The following is a 9,770-nucleotide window of genomic DNA, read 5'->3' on the forward strand; positions in this document are numbered from 1 at the left end:
AAAATGCCAGGAAATATGATGTCAGTACAAAATACACCTCGTAGGGATGGATATGACTGTATTTAAAACCATCCATGCCCCCATAAAGTTCTTCCATCCATGCAGGATCTTTCCCAAAGAGATTAATGAAGTCAGTTCTCCTCTAATACGCACACGGGGTCCCCAAAGGTCAGTCCCATGACCTGGGGTCACCATGAGGCCGTTTAAAACATTTTAGAGCAAAGGCATAGGAGGAAGATTGCCAACTGTGCTTTCTTAAGAAGGACCACTTTTTATTCTAAGATTATGCCCTTCCCAATAACTGGTATACAAATTCTATTTCCTTTTAAAATGAAGATAATTATTTTGTAGCTGTCAAGGCTTTTTTAGTGTAATGTCTTTCATTTGGCAAAATAAAAAATTAACGACTCTATGTTGAACCCAATTTTCTTTGTGATCCCATAAAATTCAAAAATTTAAAAATTATTATCTTATATTTTCAGGTAGCCCAACTTTATAAATCAACATATTCAGATAAGAACTGAGGAACACTGCTCTGCTTATGTTGCTGCTTAAATGTAGTTGGAGGAGAGAGCCATAGAGTACAACCTAACTCAGGAGCCTAGTTCTGGCTTCTGGTATAAGGAATCAAGTAAATCATAGCTTCTCAAGCATTCTTACTAAAGCAAAGTTTGATCATCAGGAAGGCTCCAGTGGCCTATGATTTGTTTTTTACCTTGTTTTGTTACCTAAGACAAGTTGAGGATTCTTCCCACACCCTGGACTTCTTTCATTTAATTTCTGCTCCACATCAGCTACCTATAGGCAATGAACCTCATTTTCACTGGTATGATGGAACTATTCTTTCCTTTGATCCTACAGCAAGGCAAGGGAAACCCAGTAGCTGAGAAGTGATGACACCTCCCAAGGCTTGGTCAACAAAAGAGGACTTTAAAGTGAACCTCACATCCCAGAAGGAAAATTTCTAATAGACTTCTTATAGAATATGGAGCCAAGGTTCTTCTTGTAGAGACCATGATTCTCTCATGTTCAAATGTACTGCATGGTGAGATAGCTGATTACTTTTAGAAACTTAGGAATGATCAAAGGAAAAATTAAAAAATTAAAAATTAAAAAGATGAAAACAAAGCAATTCTCAAACCGGGAGCATAACCCATGGGGACTTCAAAATCACAAGAGGAGCCTGCCAATGACATCACACCTGTCTTTACTCAGGCATTCCTTTCTAGTAGTCTTCTTCCCTAACTCCATTCTGTAAATTCAAATCCTTCCAGTTCTCCAAGGCTCAGTTAGAAACCATTCTTATAATATGCCTTCCTGACCCAGGTGAGAAATTCTCTCTCCCTCCTAAGTGCAACCACAGCCCTGTAACTATATCTCTCTTCCAAGAGTAATGCCTATCATTTCAAGGCACTTGAAATACACGTGGTCCAACTTCAGGGTTGTGGTTTGTTCATTTATTCAACAAGCTCAATTTTGGGGCTTATTCTACAAGGGGATGAAGAGATAAGCCTTGTTTCTGATTGCAAGGATCGCAAACTCTAGTAGAGAGACTTTCACAATTTATAAGAGAAAGAAACAGAGTTTTCAAGATTAAATGTTGCTAAACTTTACATGGTGGAGCCAGGATCAGAATGTTTTCTGACTCTCCAGTCCTTGGTTGGCTCTCTGCTTTTACAGGAAGGGGTAACTGAGGCAGTGTGAGGTTGACTTAAACCCCACGTAGGATATTTGCAGAGAAGAGCTAGGATTTATGAGAGCTAAATCCCACATCTGTGTTGTAGCCATTAGACAAGCCTCCCTCCTCCAACAGCAATGACATTACTTTCCTTCCCTTTACACCAAAAAGGTAAAAAGTTCAAAGTCTAGTCCAGCTGGAGCCCCCGGAATGCTACAGCCCTCCTCATCGTGCTCCCCTGGGTCCGGCCTGTGCGTTTGCATGGCAGATCCTTCCAAAGCAGAATCATACAAGCTCTCGCCGATAGACCTTTGCTCATTTGCCTGGAACTCAAATTACTAATTGTCTTTGATAACGTTATGTGGTGAGAAAATGAATTTTGAAAAAGGTATGCTCTGTTAGCAAATAGCAAAACAAGAGGTGCCCAATTCACAGATAATAATCTATTTTCGCACTGTATCAGAAAACTCTTTACCTGACCATAGATTTTTAAATGTAGACAGACTGTTTTTCCACTCTGTGTTTTCTTGTGTCTTGCTCACCATTGCATCTCCCACACTTGATTGGCATATAGCAGCGACCCAATAAACATCTGTTGGATGTTTCTGTGCATATGTGTGCATGAATAAAAGGTTGCTGGGTAACCTGCCACTCTTGCAATACTTACTCCTCATGGGAAAACCCACCTGATTTCCAGAGCGCTCCCCCAGGTTTAGGAGGGCAGGGCTTCTTTGTGCTCCCAGTATTCCAATGACAATGCACCTGGATGCTGGATACCTACGAAAACCTAAATATGCCATCTCACGCTGATGAGCACATTTGTAGTGAACTGCTTCCTTTAAGAGACATTTAGGCAACTGAGCCAATTGTAGCAGCCACACACAGGCTGACCTTGGGACACCTGACACTGGGAAGTTTGCAGAAATCTAATGCTTCAAGGCATCATCAGGAAATCAGCAATGGCTCTGCAAAGCCACCAAGAATATTCTGCCCTGGTGCTGTGACAGGGAATTGTGACAAGGAAGAAGGGGCACCGAGTCATCTGCTATATGCCAAGCATGCCACTTGGTGTTTTACATACATCATCTCATTAGAAATGGGTGTTGTTATCTCCATATTAGAAATGAGAAAACTGAGGCTTTGAAAGTTCAGGTAGCTTGCCCAAGGTCTCTCAGCACAAAAGGAGCAGAGCTAAAAGGAAAACTCAAGTTTGTTTGAAGCCAAACCCCAAGTTCTCTCCATCCTGTTTGCTGAAAGGGCCACTAGATTCCATACACAATTCTGATCTCGTTTTTGGAGAGCAGCACTTTACTGTAGTTGAGCAAGTGATGCTCCTGTTCCAACGACACCCGGTTGGTCGGCTGAGTGTTTAGTCCAATAGGTCCCAGGGAAGACACCAGAAGTCACGGCGTGGCACTCCCTTCAATGTACACGTTTGCTCCATCACTTTCCCTCTTCCTTAATCTCTTTATTCTTCCTCTGACTGCCTATCCCTTTCTGCCTGTAGCTTGGGCTTGCAATGACAGCTCTGTGACCCTCAAAAATAAAACATGTGCCAAGCCCTGGCACTAACTAGCTTAATTTAATTAGGTCTTGGGATGGCCAAGTTCATTGCTGACATCATTTCTCAGAATCCGGCAGGCCTAGCTTTATTGGCTATGATGCCTCAGGACACAGTGTGAGGGTCCAGAACAGAAACTGACCTTGCCCCTAAGGGCCTAGGGGCAGGCCCTCCACAGGTGCCTGAAGTGCTCTCTGTAAAGCTAAGTGTACTATCTGCATACAGAGCCGTAGAGATGTGATAAAGCAGGAAGTTTTAATGGAGGGGAAAAGTATCCTAATGATGCGAACAGAGGACATTGGAGGAATATTGGATAGTGGACAGTGCTTGGAGACCAACCAGAAGTCAGGTTCAGGCGTGTCTGTCATCAGGTAACAGGAACCCAGCCATTGGACTGATGGTCAAAGCTAACATCTCAGATCCTAGAGGGGATGAGAGAAACAAGGCAGAAGCCCAGGCTGGCAGCTGGGCAAGTTAACAAAACCTGGACTGAGCTGAGAGGTTCGGATATCAGAACTAGAACTTAGGAAGAAGACCGCATCTAAGGGTAGAGGCTGTTAGGTTTTTCTCTCACATCAGTCAATTCTCCAATCCTCTAACACCAACTGGGCATCCTACAATTCAATTCAACTCTGACACTACCTGGAGTCAGCATCAGACTCCACAAGGTACGGGCCCACTCCCTCAAGACTGCCCTCACTCCAGAACCAGCTGCAAGTAACAGGTCTGCAAGTTACCCTCACTTCTGTCTGACATGGCTACAAAGTCAAGGGTTCCCATAATCCTCTCCCCATCAGTGCTGATGATTTTCTAGAATGACTCACAGACCTGGGGAAAATGATGCACTTACAATTACAGTTGTAGACAGAGGAGGAGGAAGAGGAGGAGGAGAAACAACAGGCCAAAATGAAGTCAATTTTGCTAAGCAACATCACCAAACCAAAAGTTAATAACTAAACCAATTTCAGTTTCAGCCTCCTCTCAGGAGTTGAATTTTACCCCAATTTGTTTGGAATTTCCTAATCAATATTAGCAAGGTAATTTTCATGATAACACCCCTGTCATTCTCTTCCCCAAAAAGATGACCTGGCCTAAAAATAATACTTTCTTTTCTGATACTCCTCTGCCACACCTTTCTGCCTATAAAAACTTTCTATTTTGAATAAGCCCTAGGATTGCCCTCTGGTTGCTAGGTGGGATACTGCCTAATTCACCAATCGTTTAATAAAGCCAGTTAGATCTTCAAATTTCCTCAGTCAAATTTTGTTCTTTAACACACTTTATTATTTAAAAAAATAAAAAAATAAAAAAAATAAAGCCAGGTGAAGAGATACATAGGGTGAGGTCCAGAATAGTCTAGAGCAGGGGTCCCCAACCCCCAGGCAGTGGACCATACTGGTCATGGCCTGTTAGGAACAGGGCGGCACAGCAGGAGGTGAGCGGCTAGCTAGCAAACGAAGCTTCATCTGTGTTTGCAGCCACTCCTAGCCCCACCATCACCTCCTCAGCTCCACCTCAGATCATCAGGCATTAGATGCTCATAGGAGCAAAGGTTTCTGGTGCCAAAAAGTTTGGGGACCGCTGGTCTAGAGGACAGGAGCCTCTGTCCATGTAGAATTGGGGTGTGCCATTCTCCCTGCATGTGGATGTGTTTGCCAACCACAAACCCCATTGTTTAAGGGTTATTTTGGAGGTTTTCTTATGTAGCCATGATTGCAGCCATTGGTGACTAACTCAACTTCCAGCCTCTCTCCCTCGCTGGAGGTCGGGAGGTGGGGCTGAAAGTTCTAAACCTCTAATCATGGCTAGCTTCTCTAGCCACATCATTAGCACACCAAAGACACCTTATTACTCAGGAGATTCCAAGGATTTTAGGAGCAGTGTGTCAGAAACGGGGAACGCGGATCAAATATTTTTTATTCTACCACAGAGGAAAGTGTCCTGCTATCAGAATATAGGCCAGAGCCTCACTGGTGGCCAGGAAGACTTACAGCTGTATCTTCCACATGGGGCAGAGCCTCAGAAATCCCTCTAGTCACGAGTCCAGACCAGCTCCACAGAAACGGACAGAGGTGAGCCTATAAATGTGAGACCCAGAGGACATGGGAAAGAAAGATGCAGGTGCTTGACCCGTGATGAGAGACCAAAAAGAGGCACCTGGAAAAGCCCTCTACTGCTCATATGGCTTCTCAGCTCCGGCAAAGTCTTGATGGTCGCCTTGGCTTCTCTGCTTTGCCCAGATACTTTTTAAAAGTCAACTTAAAAAAAAAAAGTCTAACTCATAGAAACAGAGAGTAGAATGATGGTTGCCGGGGCTGGGGCATTGGGGGGAATATAGAGAAGTTGGTAAAAGGGTACAAATTTTCAGCTACAAGATGAATTAAGTCTTACGATCTAATGTATAACATGGTGAATATAGTTGATAACACTGTATTATATAATTGAAATTTGCTAAGAAAGTAGAACTTAAATGTGCCCACAAAAAAAAAAAAAAAGATACATATGTGAGATAATGGATGTGTTAATTAAGTGGGGAAAATCCTTTGGCAATATATATGTATATCAAATCATCACTTTGTACACTTTAAATATCTTATAATTTTGTTGTTCAATCATACCTCAGTAAAGCTGAAAAATCAACAATAATTATTGACCTCCTTTAATTATGTGCTAGAATTACGGAGAATTAACTCCTAGAAGTAGTTCTTGATTTCAAAGTTTTTTATCCTAGTCAAAGACATAAAACAAAGTTAACATAATTCTACTAGGAATTTTAGAGTTTATACTAGTTTCCTATTGCTGCTGTAATAAATGACCACAAACTTCATAGCTTAAAACAATGTAAATTTATCATCTTACAGTTCTGGAGATCAGAAGTCTGAAACAGTTCTTACAAGCTAAAATCAAGGTGTCAGCACAGCTGCCTTTCTACTGGAGGCTCCAAGGGAGAATTCATTTCCTTGTCTAGTCCAGCTCCAAGAGGCCACCTGCATCCTTGGCTCAAAGCCCCATTTTCAGTCTTCAAAGGATATGAACCTCTGCTTCCGTCCTCACATCTCCTACTTCTGATTCTGACCCTCCTGCCTCCCTCCTGTAAGGCCCTTGTGATTACATTGGGCCCACCTATAATCTAGGGTAATCTTCACCTCTCGGGATTCCTAACTTAGTCACATGTTCAAAGTCCCTTTTGTAGTGTATAGTACATATTCCAGGTTGTAGGGATTAGGACATGAACATCTTTTGGGGGGCTTTATTTTGCCAACCACGGAGCTCTTGTAGCATAGCCACCCTCCTTTTTTAGATGAGGACATTTAAGCACAAGGAGGTAAATGACTTGCCCAGGGTCACGAGTTTAGATTAAAACCCAAGATGTCTGATTCCCATTGTACTGCCTAGGCAAGTGTTCTTTCTGCTACCTTAAGTTGCCACAGAAATGAACAATACAAATCATTGTAAGAGTAAGTGCAACTTACATTATAGGTTTATAAATACACAGAATTACAGGATCAGAGAGTTATTGCTCAGAGGATCTTAGAGGTCTTCACGTCTAACCAGTCTGATCCTGGCTCCATCATATATTTCATATCTCCAGTTAGAAAGAACCCCTCACCTGCCGAAGCAACCCACAGCCCATTTCTGAGAGTGCTAATAGCAAAGTGTTCTTTGAATAACTAGATTACCCAGCTTCAGAGTTTGGACTATCCATACTGTGTGTACTCCAGCCTCCCTGAAGCACATGACCCACATGACACTGGAAACTCCACAAGCCCAGAAAGACCAGAAATCCAGTCCCCTTCACCAGGAACTCCATCCTCTGATCCAGGTAACAGCACCACTGGGACTTACTCCCACCTCGAAGGCTTATCCTTGGGTTCCATCTCCCTGCTGGAACCAGAACCCAGAGAGCACCTGTGGCAAATACGTCAGACATGTGCCCACACACATGCTCTCCTTCCTTATTAGTAGGATTTAACAGACACAGGACTGGACTGCATTTCTCAGTCTCCCTTGCAGTTAGGTGGATATAAGACTAGTTTTCTCCAATGGAATATGAATAGAAATAATGCGTACCACTTCGGTGCCAGGTTTTATAAAGTAAATGCTTCTCTTTTCTCCTTCTTCTACCTGAATATAAATGTTCCCAAGGGTCTAGATGCAACACACTTTGATTTCTGAATCACTGCATGAAAGAGAAACACCCACTGACTAGGTGTGGTCACTTTAGACTGCTGTGTGAGCAAGAAATAAACTTCTATAGCATTTGAGCTTTATGTAGTTTAGAGTCTAATTTGTTACAGCAGCTTAGCTTATCATAACGAAGATAGTATGTCTTAAGGCAGGAGTATCAATTACCTGTCAGGGCCACTGGTCATAACCACATTCTGATTATTCCTGCCAGCAAGGAAACTATTTTCTAGTTATAAAAGCCTTGGGAGGTGGAATGGGAGACACCAAGTGGCCCCATAATCTCCATCCATATCCCTTGCTTTGATAGAGACTATAGACATTTTCTTAATATCACATAAGGCTCTGCACTATCTCACACACAATCCACCTTCCAACAAGATGGCTGCCCCAAGCCCCTTCCAAGTGGAAATTCTGAACCCAGCACTGGTCCAAACTGACTCTCAGGAAGTCTGGAGGAATTCTACTCATCATCACTGCCACCTGCATTGTGTCATCAGTTCTGGTCACTTCTGAGCCATGTGTTGGTCATTGCCTCCACACTGGCATAGATCTCAGCTCAGTCTTCAGAGCGTCTGTAGGCCAGGAGTGCCAAGGTGCATCCCACCAAAGTGATGCTGCAGCTCTTCGCCACCCATCTAGGTATGAGCCTGACAGCGGAATGACCAGTACAGGACGGGTCCAACCAGCACCACTCATGAGCTCAGAAGCACTGCTCCCTTTTGACCACCTGATACTGTATCTCTTTAATCATCATAGTGAGTTTATTTTAGCCAACTTACTGATGACCTGTCCTGCCATTGGGTCTGTCGCATGGCCACATATTCCACCCTGACAGCTTTCAATCACTTTGAAAAGTTTCCCATGTCAAATTTCTCTTGAAAAAAAAAAAAAAATTCCACCTCACTGGACATCCCGCTATGCTCTGCCTTTTGGAAACTTAACCCACTGAGTCCTAGTTTCACATAGGACTAGATTCTGGAGATATCCAGAACAAGAATTTCTCTACATGGTAGTCCTCATAAAAACTAAGAATAATTTTCAAGACCCCAGACAAAGTCTTACTGTCGTTGGGCCAAACATTCCTAATTCTTTTAACTAGTCCTTGAGAAATTAAATAATAAGAAAAAAATATAAGAGGGACCAGTTTGTGATTCCTTGAGCTCCAAGCAAATGCTGGTCAATGTTGTGGCTGCTGAGTGTACTCTTGGTTCCCCTCACTGCCCTTGTCTCACCTCTGAACATGCCCACATGAAGAGCGAATACCAAGGGGTAGAGTAGGGAGCAAAGGGTCTCCTGGAGGAAGAGAGATCTGAGCTGGATTTTGAGGATGTGTGTCACTTGGTTGTGTGTGAAGAAGAGAATATGAGTAAAGAAAGAACTAGAGAAGGTTCTGGTAGATGGTGAAGAAGGTTCTGCACCCAAATCCACCAATGGTGCAGAGGGGGTTCTCCACAAGCCAACAAGCAAGGCTGTAACACCAACTGAGTATCCTACAATTCAACTCAATTCTGACACTACCTTGAGTTGACATCAGATTCTACAGGTTAAGGGGTCAGTCCTAACAAGACTGCCCCCTCCCCAAACCTCAGACACCAATCTCAAGTCCAGGTCAGTCACCTGTGCTTCTGACCAACAGTTATAGATGGGAATTTCCCACACCTCCCTCTTCTGGTTTGATTAATTTGCTAGAGTGGCTCACAGAACTCAGAGAAACATTTTACTTACTAGATCATAGGTTTATTATAAAAGGACATAATTCAAGAACAGCTAGATGAAAGAGATGCATAGGACAACCCCTACTGTTCTTATTTTTTTCAAGCATTGAATTTTATCCAATGTTTTTACATTCCTTTAAAAAAACAAAAAGGAATTACCTTTAAAGAAATGCCTTTTCAGAGGAGTATACATTTAGAAGTTTAAAATAATTGTAGATACATATATTCCAGCTTTCACATCACTTCTGTGTGTGCGTGTGTTGTGTGTGTATGTGTGTGGTGTGTGTGTGTGTGTGTTGGGGATTCCCACTGAGCAGTTTTGTGTGGGGAGTCAAGAAACAGAAAGCCATTCCCTGCTGGAGGTGGTGGCAGACAAGTCAGAAAATTGTGAGAACTTGGCCTTTAGCCTCCAAGTGGCAAAAAAAAAAGGAAGAAAGGAAGAAAGGAAGAAAGGAAGAAAGGAAGAAAAGGAAGGGGGAAGCAAGGAAGAAAGAAAGAAAGAAAGAAAGAAAGAAAGAAAGAAAGAAAGAATGAAAGAAAGAAAGAAAGAAAGAAAGAAAGAAAGAAAGAAAGAAAGAAAGAAAGAAAGAGAAAGAAAGAAAGAAAGAAAGAAAGAAAGAAAGAAAGA

The 9,770-nt window shown here is 42.5% G+C and overlaps 1 long non-coding RNA gene across 1 annotated transcript; it reads left to right on the forward strand.

Moving 5' to 3' along the window:
* Positions 1–5,018: 5,018 nt before the first annotated feature.
* LOC107195936 lies at positions 5,019–9,570 on the forward strand. Its single transcript, XR_001517256.2, has 2 exons — positions 5,019–5,311; positions 6,101–9,570. It is a non-coding gene; the product is annotated as an uncharacterized LOC107195936 (long non-coding RNA).
* The last annotated feature ends 200 nt before the right edge of the window (positions 9,571–9,770 follow it).

The sequence above is a fragment of the Pteropus alecto genome, unplaced genomic scaffold, assembly GCF_000325575.1.
Source record: "Pteropus alecto unplaced genomic scaffold, ASM32557v1 scaffold206, whole genome shotgun sequence".
NCBI lineage: Eukaryota > Metazoa > Chordata > Mammalia > Chiroptera > Pteropodidae > Pteropus > Pteropus alecto.